We start from the raw sequence: 15,517 nt of genomic DNA on the forward strand, positions 1-15,517 counted from the left end.
TAAACCCCAGCCATGGATTACTTTGTAGGGATTAAGGTTTAACAATACAGGGCAAGGCATTTATTGAGTCAGTTTGTTAAATTCTGGCACTGTGGCTTCTGTTTAATGCTCCTTCATAGCATTCCTTGTAAACCTTGCACTTCACTGTGGCTTTGTTGTCTTTGGCTCTGAAGCATGGCCCACATGGATTGTACTCTTGTTTTAGTAGGCAATTGTGAGTTTGCCCTTGAGATGTAATTGTTGTGTTAACCTATAGTGCAAGGAATTTCGTAACTTTTCAGTTTTACCTACATGGGGAAATCTACCAACATAATTATACCACTATAGTTATACTGATAACTTTCTGTGTGAACGCCCTTTTTCTAGAATAAGCATTGACATGGGCAGTTTTATAGTATAAATAACTATTGTTAGGGAAAAAGGGTTCCCCTCCCGTCTAGGGTTAGGAGGGTAGCCTTCCCTGGACTTCTGTATTAGCCAAACAAAACACAGAGTCTTGGCTCTTTGATAAAGTGAGGCACTTTATTGCTAGCGAATACGACAGCTGAAGGGCTCACCAATTCCTTTTCAGAGGAAAATGGTGAAGCCCTGAACAAAGAACAGGGATGAGCTTTTATAGCTTGGTTCAACATACATTGTGATATCTCTTCCAGTTCGAACCGGTTAACCCAGTCTGTTTGAAGTTCTGGGGTAGGTAAGAGCATGGAGGCTTATCTGTATAAGGAATTCTCTCCCCAAAAGCAGGGAGTGCAGGTTACACACAGTTCGCATTCTTTCTATCCATAAACAAAGTAGAAAGGACAGATAAGCATAGAAAAAAGACAGCAGCGTAGCTTTACATGATTATAGGGTCGCTTTCTGGGTTTTTTTCCTATCAGTTCCCCCCTTTGAGCCTGAAGATAATTATCTTACATGGCTCATTATTCATTGTTTAACATGTTCATGTGTTTCTCATCTTGGTTAACACCACCCTTCTTTACATATAGTATCTTTGCTGGGCTCATGGTTTTGGTACATACCCGGTGGAAGAGAGCACAACAACTGGACGCACAGCAAAACAGCAGACCCACAATCATAAGGAATCCCACTCCATACACAAACAAGGTTTTTAGCCATCCAAAGTTAGGCAACCAGCTGGTGAGCCAGCCCCACAAGTCAAAGCCCACACTGGGAGAAATAGAGGCCTGCTTATGAAAGAAGGCTGACACGTTTGCAATTATGTTAGTATCTGTGACTATGCGTCCGCTTTGATTTACATAAAGGCAGCATGTGGCATTGAGAAATGTGCACACCCCTCCCTGTGCACTTAAAAGCTGATCCAGGGCCAACCTGTTTTGCATACTGTAGCGAGCTAGTGAGCTTATTTCTTCTTGCAAAGCTTGGATTGCATCTCGAGTGGCGTTAGTAAATATTTCCATTTCGGCTGACATATTTTTTAGCGCGTATTCAAGTTGGCCCACCCCCACCCACGGAAACAGAATACGGAAGGCGCGCATACCTGTACTGCCTTCCTCGACAATAGGATTATAACTGGTATCTCGACGGGTTCGTCGGGTTGTGTCTCTGATTTCTATTAAGTCTCTACGATGCATCCCTCCTGGCCAGGCAAAGGCCACCGTGCATCTTCCCAACCACCTTGGGGGCAAGGTCTTTCCTGCCCAAGTGCCACATACCCACCATAAGTGATGATCTCCTAATACTATGCTATAGTTGCCTTTATTGCCCCCTGAGTTCTGAGATACTTCCTGCAATCGTCCCACCAGGGATGCAGCATCATCAGGATTGGGTCCTATTCCCCCCCATTTCCATAATGTAAGGCCGGCAAATTGAGTCGCATTTTCTCTGAGAATGTACCCCACATAGCCTCCAGCACGGGCATGGTTGGCTACCTCAGTACCATTGGGATACAGCAAAAGAGTAGTACTTGCATTGTTTCCCAAAATTAGAATTTTCTCACAGTGGGTTTTCGGGTATTTTCCCAGAGTAGTTTTGCCTCCGGTGCGTAGCGACCTCTTTTCTACGCACAAGGGGGCCTTAACGAGCAAGTCTGGGCGATGGTTCGGGATCCAGGTCCTAAAATCTATGGGTCCCCTTCCCCTTTTTCCCTTTTGGCCGTACCACGCCAAATCATTTTGCCAAGAATTGAGGAGCGCTGGAACCGGCAAAATGGGGAACCCTTGCAGTGAATGGGAAGAGAAGTGGGAACACACCCAACAGTCACTAACATTCCATGCGTTGGTTAAATTTTGGGCTAATTGTAGAAACGTATTTTTATCCCAACCCCCCAGGGCAGAGGTCCAGGTTAACGCCCATAGCCATACATACATTATAAACACTACCAGCTACTAACAACTCTAAAAAAAAATAATATTAATACAATATTTGTAACAGTATACTAATACTCCAGAGTTCTGTAACTGCTTCTGATTCCGCTGATTGACCGGTACCCAGTTCATGTAGAAGCGGCGGTCGTGATGGGAGTCGTTGGGGATGTTGGAGCAGGAACCTTTTTACAGTGGCTGCAGTGCACCCATCTATCGATGCCCTCGACCTTCACTGCAGTTGGAGTAGTCAGAAGGACTTGGGCCGGGGCCGACCACCTTGGTTCCAGGCAATGCTTCCTTCGATGGATTTTAACACAGACAAAGTCTCCTGGAAAAAGAGAGTGCGCACAAGTATCAAGCGGTAAAGGTTGGGCATCTTTTACTCTGGCCCATGCATCACTCAAGGCATCTTGCAACATGCGACAATAACCCGCCAACTTATCTTGCCCAGCCATTAATGAAGTTTTTGCTGGGGCAAACCCGTCTACACTGGTTAGAGGAATCGGCAAGGGTCGGCCAAATAGAATTTCGAACGGTGTCAACGAATGCTTTCTATGGGGTGTATTACGAAGATTGGTTAACACTATGGGTAACACTTCAGGCCACTTTAATCCAGTCTGCTCGCATAGCTTTGCCAATTGGGTTTTTATCAGCCCATTCACCCTTTCTACTTTTCCTGAACTTTGTGGATGATAGGGGGTATGCAAGGCTTGTTTTATGCCGAGGGCCTTTGCTAAGTGTTGAATAATTTGGGAAGTGAAATGGGGGCCTTGGTCACTTTCCAAACGAGTCATTATCCCGAAGCGGGGCACTATCTCCTTGAGGAGACACTTCGCTACGGATACTGCATCTGCCCTTCGAGTGGGGAAAGCCTCAACCCACCCTGAAAAAAGATCAGCCAGGACAAGCAAGTGTTTTAGTCCTGTCACTGGTGGTAAGTCCATGAAGTCCATCTGGACCACAGCAAATGGGTACTCAGGCAGTTTGCAATGTCCCATAGCTTGTGGTTTGACTGCTCCTTGGTGATTGTACCGTTGACACAATTCACACTGTGCAGTGACGGTCTTCGCAGCTGCATGGACCCCCGGAGCAAAAAACAACTTCTCCATTTGAGCCACTAATCCCCCCTTTCCCAGGTGCGAGGCCAGGTGGAGTGCCTGGGAAACCTGAGGGAGGAGTTGTCTTGGGAGAACCGGACGACCGTCCGGGCTGACGTAGAGGTTGTCCTCATTTAGGTGGCATCCAATGGATTTCCAACGGCTAACTTCGGCCGGGGGCGTCGTCTGCTGGGCAGAGAGCAAAACGGCTGGCGTCACTGGTTGCAGTAGCAGGGGTGCCAAAAAAGGAAAAGGGGCTGGAGCCCCACAGAGGGCAGCATGACGGGCCGCCGAATCGGCTGCAGCATTTCCCTTGGAAACCTCGTCCGAGGCGCGGGAGTGGCCCTTACAGTGTGTAACCGAAACAGCTGCAGGAAGTTGAATAGCCTCTAACAAGGCAGAAATCAAGGCAACATGGGAGATCTGAGAGCCGCTGGAGGTAAGGAACCCACGATGCTTCCAAAGTTGTCCAGTAGAGTGGCATACCGAAAAGGCATATTTGGAGTCAGTATAGATGGCCACAGTTTTGTTTTCAGCTAATTGACAGGCCCTAACAAGCGCCACAAGTTCTGCTGCTTGCGCTGACTTTTGTGTAGGTAAGGCATGCGCTTCAAGCGTTGCCATCAGGGTAACAATTGCATAGCCAACTCGCAAGGCCCCAAACTCGTCCCGACAGGCGGAACCATCACAAAATAATTGGAGGTCAGGATTCTGCAATGGAATATCAGAGAGGTCAGGACGAGGCGTGGAGATCAAATCCACCACGTGGAGGCAATTATGGGGTTCCCCATCCTCAGGCAGAGGCAAAAGGGTTGCAGGATTCAGGACTTCGCAGCGGCGTAGGGTAACAGCCTGATTGGCGAGCAAGGCCAATTCGTACCTGGTCAGTCTGGCTGCTGTGAGGTGCTGCGTGGATCCACGATTAAGAAGTGCTGCAACGGCATGAGGCACTTGAACTAGAAGAGGGTGGCCCAAGGTAAGCCCCGAAGCTTTCTCGACCAACACGGCGGCAGCCGCAACAGCGCGGAGACAGGGCGGAAGACCCTGAGCCACTGGGTCAAGAAGGACCGAAAAATAAGCCACCGGTCGCTGGCCAGGCCCAAAGGGCTGAGTTAGCACACCAGACGCCGTGCCAGATTGTTCATGGCAAAATAAGGTGAAAGGCTTTGCGTAATCCGGTCTGCCCAGGGCTGGTGCAGAAGTTAATGCTTGTTTGAGGGCGGTAAGGGCGTTATTGTGTAGAGTCGTCCATGGTAAGGGTTCGGGAATGGAATCCAGCAGCAAATCGGTGAGGGGGTGCACTAACTCCGCATAAGCCGGAATCCAGGCTCTACAATAGCCACTTGCTCCCAGTAACTGGCGGAGTTGCTTTTTAGTGGTAGGCCTTGGCATACTCAGAACGCTTTCAATCCTGTCCTGAGTAAGTGCAGTAGAAGCATATGAAATACGATGCCCCAAATATTCCACCTCGGGTTGGGCAAACTGTAGCTTGGAGAGTGCCACCTTGTGACCTTTTTCGGCCAATGCAAAAAGAAGGATTCGAGTGTCCTGTACACAGGCAGCCTTGGCTGTAGAGCACAATAACAGATCATCAACGTATTGAATCAAAGAAGAACCCATAGTCAACGAAATAGAGTCCAGATCTCGCTTTAAATACTGGCTGAAGATGGTAGGGCTCTCCCTGTAGCCCTGAGGGAGGCGGGTCCATACGTATTGACATCCGTCAAAGGTAAAGGCAAATAGGAACTGTGAGTCTGGGTGCACAGGGATGCTGAAAAATGCTGAAGACAGATCAATCACAGTAAAATAAGTAGCCCCTGGGGGAATAGCAGTTAAAATAGTTGCTGGATTGGGAACAACCGGAGCTCTCGGGATCACAATAGCATTAATCAGTCGGAGGTCATGCACGAAACGGTAAACCGGTTTGCCATCGGGGCCAGGCTTGGGTTTCTTAACAGGAAGAATAGGTGTATTGCAAGGGCTGGTAGCCTCCTTAATGATTCCTTGAGTTAAAAGCTGTTGTAGGACTGGCCGAATGCCCTCTATGGCCTCTTTAGGCAATGGATATTGCATTTTTCGGGGCAGAGGGACATCTGTACGGTAATTGATATACACCGGTTCTGCTGACTTTAAAAGTCCAGTTTCAGTGGACGCCGAGGCCCACAATGCTTCAGGAATATCAGATAACTCAGCAGGGACAAAGGGGGCGGTGGGTGTAGTGGCTAACAATGCCATTACCGTAGCTTCAGGGACCGAAGTAGGGACTGAGAGATATAGCCCCTCCGGGCTGCAAGTTATAGTTGCTCGTAGTTTACATAACAGATCTCTACCTAATAAATTTGCAGGACAGGAAGTTGCAATTAAAAAGCTATGATCCTCTGATAACGGGCCAAGCTGGACCGTTTGCTCCGCAGTTAGAGGAAGGGCGCACACGGTGCCACCAACGCCTATAGCTTTTACGGTTGCAGAAGTGGTAGGAAGGGTGGGGTCCTGTAGAGTACTTCTATCTGCCCCGGTGTCGATTAACATTGAATAAGTTTTTCCTCCCACCACAACTGGAAGCTCCGGGTGGTTTGCATCCAACTGCACTGTCCAAGAAGCGGAGGGGGTTCCTGGCGAGGGGGACGAAGCATTGTGGGTGGCTAGCTTTCAATCAGTACTTCCTTTTTCTCCCCCCCTTTCCTGTACCCTCTGGTATGCTTGCATAAGAGGGTCAGCTGGCTGGAGGGGGTAATTTGGGCACTGGGCAGCCCAGTGTCCTTTTTGTCGGCACCGCCGGCACTCATCTGGCCCTGCCCTCCCGGGCCGTGGCTGGAAGCTCTGACCTTGTGATCCCCATCCCTGGGTAGAGCTGCCTCCTCTTCCGCCTCGTCCCCGAAAGCCTCCCCTCCTGCGGCTTGCATCCCGTCCCCGAGAGCCGTCTTGGAAACCTTGCAACTGCAGATTAAGGAGCTTTTCGGACCTCCTAGTGTCTAATTCCTTCCTATTCCTCCAGGCATGGGCTGCTAACCCCACCACCTCCTCCAGCGTTTTGTTTTCATAAGCTGGTTGACTACACACATACTTCCGAGCGAATGGTAATACATTTTTTACATACTGGCCGATCACTTGTGTTTTCGCTACAGGGGAGGTTGGATCTAAGCCGCCGTGGTTTTTCAAAACCTTACAAAGGCGGTGGAAGAATTCCCCTGGGTGCTCATCGTGCTTTTGAACACATGCATCTACTTTTCCCCAATCATACACAGGCTTAGACATATCCTCTAATGCTTCTAAGATTCGCTTTCTCATTTTATCCCACTCTTGAACGGTCTCTGGAACATCCCAATCCATTTCAGGTTTCTCTTGCGGATAAGCCGCCCTGCCTTGCACCGTCTCTCTAGCTTTCTTATACACCGTTTCCTTCTCACCCTCGCTTAGCACTTGATTTAAAATCATTTCCACATCGTCATAATTACAATTATACATTGTGAAAATACCCTTTAACTTTTTAATAAATTCTTCCGGACACTGTCGAAATGAGGGAAAAGTAGATGACCAATTCATTAGATCCGTGCTGGTAAAAGGGACATACACCATCTGTGTCCCCCCCCTACCGCTCGGCAGTTGTCGCATAGGCATTTGGACTGCACTAGCTATTGCAGCTCCAAGAACTTTTGCCTTAGGGGTGCCTAGAGAACCGTGAGACCGGGTCTTTGCAGGGGTTGCATCACTGGGGTGTCGCGGATCAGGACGTGTCAACCCCCTGGTAGAGGTGCCAGCCTCCGGATCGCCCCCCCGCTCTGCGTTAATTGTGGGGGTATTGGTAGCTAGTGGGAGAGTGGGACCGCTCCTTTCCCCGGTTGGGGGAGTGGGTGCATCAGGGTCAGGCTGCGGTACCCCACCCCATAGCCAGCTACATTCTTCCAATGGTATAGGATCCCCCGCTTCTTTCAATGGGAGTTGGGGATAAATAGACTTTGACGTTTTTAGCTTCTGGTCAGCATGACTAGATTCTGGATTGTATGGTGGGGGCCGCATGGCTTTAAGTTTTTCTACCTCAGCACGTAAACTAGTAGTTACACTGGCACTTTTGCGCCGTTCGGCCTCCCTTATCCATACATCAGAATACTTAAGTTGCCGCGGTTGTAAATCATACAATACTTTTCGTAATTGAACAATGTTATGTAACTCAAATGTTCCTTCCCCCGGCCAGCGATTTCCTGGTTCCGGGTCGTCTTGCGTCATTCCCACCCAGGGACCTTGACACAAAAATATAAACTTATACAAAGCTTTGTTGCCATCCGATTGTAAGGCCTTGATATCCCTATCATAATGTTTTAACATATAGCCCAGAGGCGTAGAAGGATCAACAGTTCTACTGGACCCCCCCCCCCCATCTTTTCCCAAAGACGGGACCCCCGGCTGTTGTCTAGACAATCACAAAGGAAAAATTCAGAACTCACCAAGTTCCCACCGGCCGGTGTTCACCAATAGGTCCGGACCCTAGTGCCTTCGGGATGCCTTATTTCGCCGAAGCGGCGGGTGGAAGCGAGACGGGAAGCCTTCAGGGTTAAAGCAACCCGGGTGCCGGCAAGAAGGATTCAGAGTCCCGACCGTCCACCGGTCCGGAGAAGAGGTGATCCCGGACGAGCCCCCAAATTGTTAGGGAAAAAGGGTTCCCCTCCCGTCTAGGGTTAGGAGGGTAGCCTTCCCTGGACTTCTGTATTAGCCAAACAAAACACAGAGTCTTGGCTCTTTGATAAAGTGAGGCACTTTATTGCTAGCGAATACGACAGCTGAAGGGCTCACCAATTCCTTTTCAGAGGAAAATGGTGAAGCCCCGAACAAAGAACAGGGATGAGCTTTTATAGCTTGGTTCAACATACATTGTGATATCTCTTCCAGTTCGAACCGGTTAACCCAGTCTGTTTGAAGTTCTGGGGTAGGTAAGAGCATGGAGGCTTATCTGTATAAGGAATTCTCTCCCCAAAAGCAGGGAGTGCAGGTTACACACAGTTCGCATTCTTTCTATCCATAAACAAAGTAGAAAGGACAGATAAGCATAGAAAAAAGACAGCAGCGTAGCTTTACATGATTATAGGGTCGCTTTCTGGGTTTTTTTCCTATCACTATGCTGGAAATTTTTCTTGTGTAGACAAACCCTTAAGCTCCCATTGAGCTGAGTGGGGGCAGAATTAAGTCACTGTGAAAATCCTCCCTACTCTGGCTAGGCTAACAGGGAAGCGATTGTTGGGGGAAGGATAGTTGCTTCTTCCGTGTCCTTGCCTCCCATAGAAGTATTCAGTCATCACAGCCACCCTGTAATTTGTCAGGCCAATGAGTTTCCATTGCTAATGTAGGCCTTGGAGCGGGATTTCCAACAACCATGGGTATCTATGTAAAGTAACCAAACTTCTTGACTTTGAGATTTAAACTTTCAATATTTTTCTTATCACAAGAGTTCAGCTTTTTAAAAATTTTATTAGGAGGAACTACGGTGGCTACTGTAAATTATAATCCACCTGTCCACTTACCTTCTTTTCACTACCAGGACTCTTTTAGCTGTGTGTTTCTAATATCTGAGTTGTGCTCCTTTAAGGAGAGCGGGAAAGCCCTTTCATACTCCCCACGCTATTTAAATAGTAACCTACAGCTGATTCCACCCAGGAAGAGGTGGAGATGTTAAAACTCAGCTACTTTGTATGGCTTCTTGACACTCCTTCAGTTTTGTGTAGAGGAAACTTTTTAACCTTTCTGGAGTCAATGACCAGTCTTAGATGTAATGCTGTTTTATTCCCAACTCCTGCCTCCTGGAGAGATGAGTTGGGGGTGATGCTTTCAGAAAGGCACCTCTCAAGAGGGGGCGGAAAAGTATACCCCCTAAAAGGCAGCTGGTTGTTGCCTTGTTTCGGCAACTGTGGCATGGGAGACTGGTAACTCTGCTGTTGTTGGCTGGCTCTTGCTTCTGGTTTCCCAGAAAGGCAGACTCATTTGTGCTGCATTCCCTTTCTTGAAACTCACTTTCAGCAGGTTTAATTGACACAATGGTAAAAACGTGTCTCACTGTTGGCAAGGGCACCTTGTATATTCTAGGTCTCGTCTACCAGTTCAGCTGTAGGCAGGACTGCAGTGGCTGGACCCATTTTTACTAGTGCAGTGTCAGTTCAATCTGCTGGAAACAAGTGTGATTTCTTAGGTAAGATGAGAGGAAGGTGCCTATTGGATGATTCCCACAGTGCTTGTAAATATGGATTCTTCCCTACACCAAGAGGATAAAAAGGTAGATGATCATAATCAAGAGTCTAAGTTGGCCCCTGCTCCACATGGTTGAAAGGACATTAAACCTTTGTGGGAAGCGGCAGAGTTTATAATTGTTGCTGACATGGAGCTTGCTTACTACTGACCCCTCCATTCCATTGCATGTTTTATTGGGTGTGAAGTAGTCAAGTTTGGTCTCTAGTTTTTGAACTGATGGCAAGACATTCGTCTATGCTGCCTATGAAAGAACGCAGACAACGTGAACACTCACCTCCATCCTTTACTCACCATGAGGCTGAGAGTCTGCTCCACAGCAGATAGGAGCCAGTACAGTATTTCCTCTAATCTGAAATCCCACAGCTCAAACTCAAGTGTCCATCCGCTCAGCATCTTGCCAAACAACTGGGATGGCCTAAAATTGTGCCTCTAGCTACTGTTGATGGGCAAATCTTTAATATACTTAGATCTAAAGCAGTGGCTGGATGCATAATTTTACAGTGTAAAAGCAATAGCTTTAGCGTAGCTATCAACATCCTTTGCAACAAGATAATGTGCATCGGATTGTAAATGTTTGAGTCATGGAGAGAGAGACTGATTTGTTTACCCTCAGAATGGTACTGTGCATTTCAACAAAGTGTAAACCCAAAATACAGTCCTTTTACATGCACTGCACCTCTTCTTTGAGACTGGGCCACTGATTGGATAGTGATTTTCTGTAAGACAATGCTTCTCCTGTAGATGGCATTGCTTTTCTTTGATTTTATAATCCGTTCATATCGCTTTAACAACTCTACTCTCGAAACAGGTTCAAACTTTACATTTAAAGGTGAGGTGAAATATTAAAAATTTACAATCAATTCCTAACAATCCACATCATTAACAGCAGACTGTATTTGTGTAGGTTTAAACACAAACACACATTTTAATGTTTAAGCTTACTTTAAATTAGTTCCTTTTTCATTTACCTACCAGGACCCTTCTGGCTTTATTTCCCTTACTACACCTGATGACCTCATGAGCACACAGCAATGCAGCTCCTCTACAACGTTTGATGCTACAAGTAGCTGAACAAATGCACAACTGAATTTAGGTCGTGGTAAATCTTTACAAAACAAAACAGACACAATAACTTGTAGGGCAGCTTTAAAATATATTTGTAACTGAAATATACAAGTGGTCTGTTAATGACTTGGGATCATCAGCTGTTTTTACTTTATAAGGTGAAGTCACAGCTAAAGATTAACAATGTTTAAAAAACTCTCAGTATTTCCGCCAGCCAATGGTAATTAATACATACATGATTCTGCCACCCAGAATAATCCCATTTCCCACCCCAAGCCTTAGAGTGTTGTCCCTGCTGTTTTTTCTGGCTCCCTTTTTAAACGATTAGCATTTAATGAAGCCTTCTGCCCATTAAGTGCCTGTGTCCAGTCCAACAACAGCCAGATTAGTGAAGAAATTAAAATCCAGCCAATCCAATTACAGCAGTGTCTATTTTTAAAGGATATGATCTTGTTCTTGTAACTTCTCGTTCCAATGCTAAACCATGATGGCAATGTTTAATTGAACGTACAAGGCCCTTGCTTGTAGTTGCTTTTCATAAACTTCCAGTTGGCGGGTGCCCTCACTGAGAATGCCCTCACTTTCATTTCAATACCCTTATTTTGTGCAGTAGGTGATGCTGTTGGTTTTATGCCATCTTGGTAATAGGTATTGGAGAAAATGCAAAGCTTAAGACACAATGTGACTTGTGAAAGCAATAAGAATATGTCTGCTTAGCAAGATTACTTTCTGAACTTTAGTTTAATGAAGAATTACACTGAGAGCAGAGGAAGGAATTAAAATGGTGGACCTGCTTTTGTTTTTGGGTTGCGTTTTTGTTTTGTTTTTTGGAAGCCTTGGTCCAATTCTGGATCACACAATGAATTCAATCTGACAACATTTTTATTGACAGGCACTGATTCATTAAAGCGCTTGTGTGTGTGCTTAAGTCAACAAAGCACTTAAGACATGCTTAAAACTAAACATGTGCTTCAGTGCTCTGCTGACCTGGGGTTGGTTGTGGGGCCAATCATATGAGGTGCCAGGTACCCTCAGTTTCCAGTATTCAGCACCTCACAGGATTGGGCTTACTGGGAGTTAGTACCATGAACCATTTGTGTACGTTGTCTGTCAGGTTGGAAATAATGCCAAGAACTATGAAGACCAAGATGCCCTGATGACAGAGCAGGCAGACATCCCCGCTGTTCCTCAACCAGCAGTCTCAAACTTTCATGAGTGTTTTTACAACCAACAGTCAATATAACTGTGACGGGTTCAGTCACAGAGACCCCTTGGGACTGTCACCTGATGTACTGAGACTACCTCTGAGCCCGTTTTCTCTGCCAGTTTGGGCTTCCAGAACCCTGCCTTGTTCAGCCAGACACATTAGCCAGCTGCAACACAGACCCAGGGTCTGAACCACTCCCCAAAGCTGCAGACTAAACTGAAAATGGCTTAGCAAATACTCCTGTCTCCAGCACCCAGACACCCAGCTCCCAATGAAATCCAAACCCCAAATAAATCCGTTTTACTCTGTATAAAGCTTATGTGGGGTAAATTCATAAATTGTCTGCCCTCTATAACACTGATGGAGAGAGATATACAGCTGTTTGCTCCGCCAGGTATTAATCACTTACTCTGGGTTAATTAATAAACAAAAGTGATTTTATAAAGTATAAAAAGTAGGATTTAAGTGGTTCAAAAAGTAATAACAGACAGAACAAAGTAAGTTACCAAGCAAAATAAAACAAAACACGCAAGTCTAAGCCTAATACATCAGGAAACTGAATACAGGCAAATCTCACTCAGATGTTCCAATAAATTTCTTTCACAGACTAGACTCCTCCTTAGTCTGGGCCCAATCCTTTCCCCTGGTACAGACCTTGTTAATTTCAGCAGGCATCTTAGGTAAAAAGCAGGGGATTCCATATGACAGGGACCCCTTTGTTCTGTTCCATCCCCTTTTATAGCTTTGGCACAAGGCGGGAATCCTTTGTCTCTTTCTGGGTTCTCACCCCTCCTACATGGAAAAGCACCAGGTTTAAGATGGGTTTCAGAGTAACAGCCGTGTTAGTCTGTATTCGCAAAAAGAAAAGGAGTACTTGTGGCACCTTAGAGACTAACCAATTTATTTGAGCATAAGCTTTCGTGAGCTACAGCTCACTTCATCGGATGCATACTGTGGAAAGTGTAGAAGATCTTTTATACACATAAAGCATGAAAAAATACCTCCCCCCACCCCACCCTCCTGCTGGCAATAGCTTATCTAAAGTGATCACTCTCCTTACAATGTGTATGATAATCAAATTGGGCCATTTCCAGCACAAAGATGGACTCCAGTATCAGGTGACATGGTCACATGTCCTGTGAGACCCCTAGTCTCCATTCTTCCAAGGCTGGCCCGTACCCAGGAAGTTTTGCAAGTAAACAGAGCCATTCACAACCAATTATCCTAGTTAATGGGAGCCTCAAGATTCCAAGCCACCATTAATGGCCCACACTTTGCATAATTACAATAGGACTTCAGAGTAATACTTCATATTTCTAGTTTTAGTGTCAAGAATGATACATTCATACAAATAGGATGACCACACTCAGGGGATCATAAGCTTTGTAATGATACCTTACAGGAGACTTTTTGCATGAAGCATATTCCAGTTACATCATATTCACACTTATGCTTTATAAAAATATGTTTATATGGAGTGCAATGTCACATATACCCCAGCTGGAACTCCACCCACCCTACCTCCACTCTGCTCTAGTCCCTTCTTTTCTTGATCTGCCAGGAGTGGATTTTGGTTCTGATCTTTCAAAAGGAATTTTTTTTTTTAAAGGTTGATTATCACAGGGTAACTTTTATTTCTATTCTGGTGGGTTGGGTAGAAGGGGGTGTCAATGCTTCAAGTGTCATTATGAAATCCCCACTGTGAAATCTTGAAGTAAAATGTAAAAATAGAATATATCAAATACCTTCTTCTGTAGATTTCCAGCAGTGTTTAAAGTAGGTAGGTTTTATATTTTTCACATTTTACTGCCATAGTGGAGTTGCCATTTGCCAGGCACCTGCTTAGGGCCTGAGGAATTTCCAAAGAGCTCCCTCTACTCCCTCTCCTCAGGGACCCTTGGGAATCCCTTGTAGGCTATCCTCAGCCCTCCCCTGAAACTGGGTCAGTAGCCCAAAGTCATTCAAAATACACTCCAGTATCCCAAAGACAAGGTCCATCATACTAAGCCCATAGTTCATATCTAACTCCAATAGTGTCATCCCCCCAGACCTTATTCTGCTCAGCAGGTTAGCTGAGTTTTAGCTTAGGCTTCCTACCTCTTCAGCCTGCTCCCTGTTTTGAGAGGCAAAGTGACGTACAGATTACCCTCCTTGTGAAAGCCGATCCTGATTGGCTGGGTGGCCAGGTTGGCTCAGAAACTGGACGAACCAGGAAGAAAGGAGGTTGTCCCTGGGAATTAGCAGTGGGATGGGAAGATCCCAGGACACTCACTTTAAGGGTCCGGGATTAGGAACCCTGCCGTACCCTATACTATACTACAAGGCTCCTGATCCTGGGCCCTTAAAGTGACAGTATCCTGGGATCATCCCATCCCACTGCTAACTTCCTGGGACTACCACCACTTCTTCCCCTTTCTGCTGCTTTCTAAGCCTGTGCTTACACCGACATCCCTGGAAGGGGGTCTTCTGGTCCTCCTTAGGCTTAATGGTTCCTTACCATGCTGGGGCCTGCTGTTACTAGTTGCTCAACAACTTCATAATAAAAATCTCGCAGCAGGATGCTATGCAGAGAAATCTGTCTCATTGTTACCTTAGTGCTTCCCACAGCTGACAGTTGCATCTGTTTGTTCCCTCTCATATTCAATGGTAAGTTTTTGGGGGGCAGGGACATTATTTTAATTACATGTTTGTACAGTCTCTAGCACAATGGGGTGCTGACCCCTGATTTAGACCCCAGGGACCCACTAAAACACAAATGAAAAACAAGATTCTTTAATCAAGTATTGGCTAATTTGGAGATTGTAAACTCTTGTGGGTGTGGACCTGGTCTTTGTATCTATGTCTTCGGGTCTGGTGTGTTGAAACAAAGGGGAGCTATAATGAATAGGGTGCTGTGTAAATCATGATTTCACAGAGGGCGGGGAAATCCTGAGAATGCCCACAAACCACGCTCTTCTAAATATTTTATTTTAAAAAGGAAAAAGGCCACAACAAAACCTTTAATAGCAAAGTTTACTTTAGTTAGTCAAGTTCAAGGAGGGAATGAATTTTACAAGTAATGTTAATATTGACTAAATTTACTTGTAAAATTTACCCCCTCCCTTTTAAATTGACTAAACTTAATTGTAAAATTCATTCTGTGCAAACTCTATGATGTTCAGTACTTTGCCATTTACACTGTCATGAATTTTATAAAAAATAGTCTTTACACCAGGCACTAATAATGAACGCAGATTTCACATTCGTCTGTTCCCTATACGTAAATCAATTATAGCATTTTTAGGTGATCTCTTGAGGTCCCTTCCACTCCTACATTTCTATGATTTCCTGGAAAACGATTTATAAAACAGGATGCATATAAGTGAAAAACACTGTGTCTCTATGTATATATGGGTGTGCACACCAATGCAAAGACATGGCACTATGACTTTTCAACATTGTTGCAATTTATTTTTAAAATGTAGAAAAAATTTGTAGTGCAGGTGGGTGAAGGACTTAGAGGCCAGAGTGTTTGTCCTTCAAAAATGGCTGTTGCATGGATATTTTTAAAATGGTGTTAGCTTTTAATGCTGAGAGAGTTATTTGGTTGA

The 15,517-nt window shown here is 45.5% G+C and overlaps 1 long non-coding RNA gene across 1 annotated transcript; it reads right to left on the reverse strand.

Moving 5' to 3' along the window:
* Positions 1-503: 503 nt before the first annotated feature.
* LOC140913547 (uncharacterized) lies at positions 504-8,038 on the reverse strand. The gene is made up of 2 exons (XR_012159622.1): positions 7,864-8,038; positions 504-2,652 (listed from the first exon to the last, which is right to left on the reverse strand). It is a non-coding gene; the product is annotated as an uncharacterized lncRNA (long non-coding RNA).
* Between the last annotated feature and the right edge of the window lie 7,479 nt (positions 8,039-15,517).

Source organism: Lepidochelys kempii, chromosome 6, assembly GCF_965140265.1.
Source record: "Lepidochelys kempii isolate rLepKem1 chromosome 6, rLepKem1.hap2, whole genome shotgun sequence".
Lineage (NCBI taxonomy): Eukaryota > Metazoa > Chordata > Testudines > Cheloniidae > Lepidochelys > Lepidochelys kempii.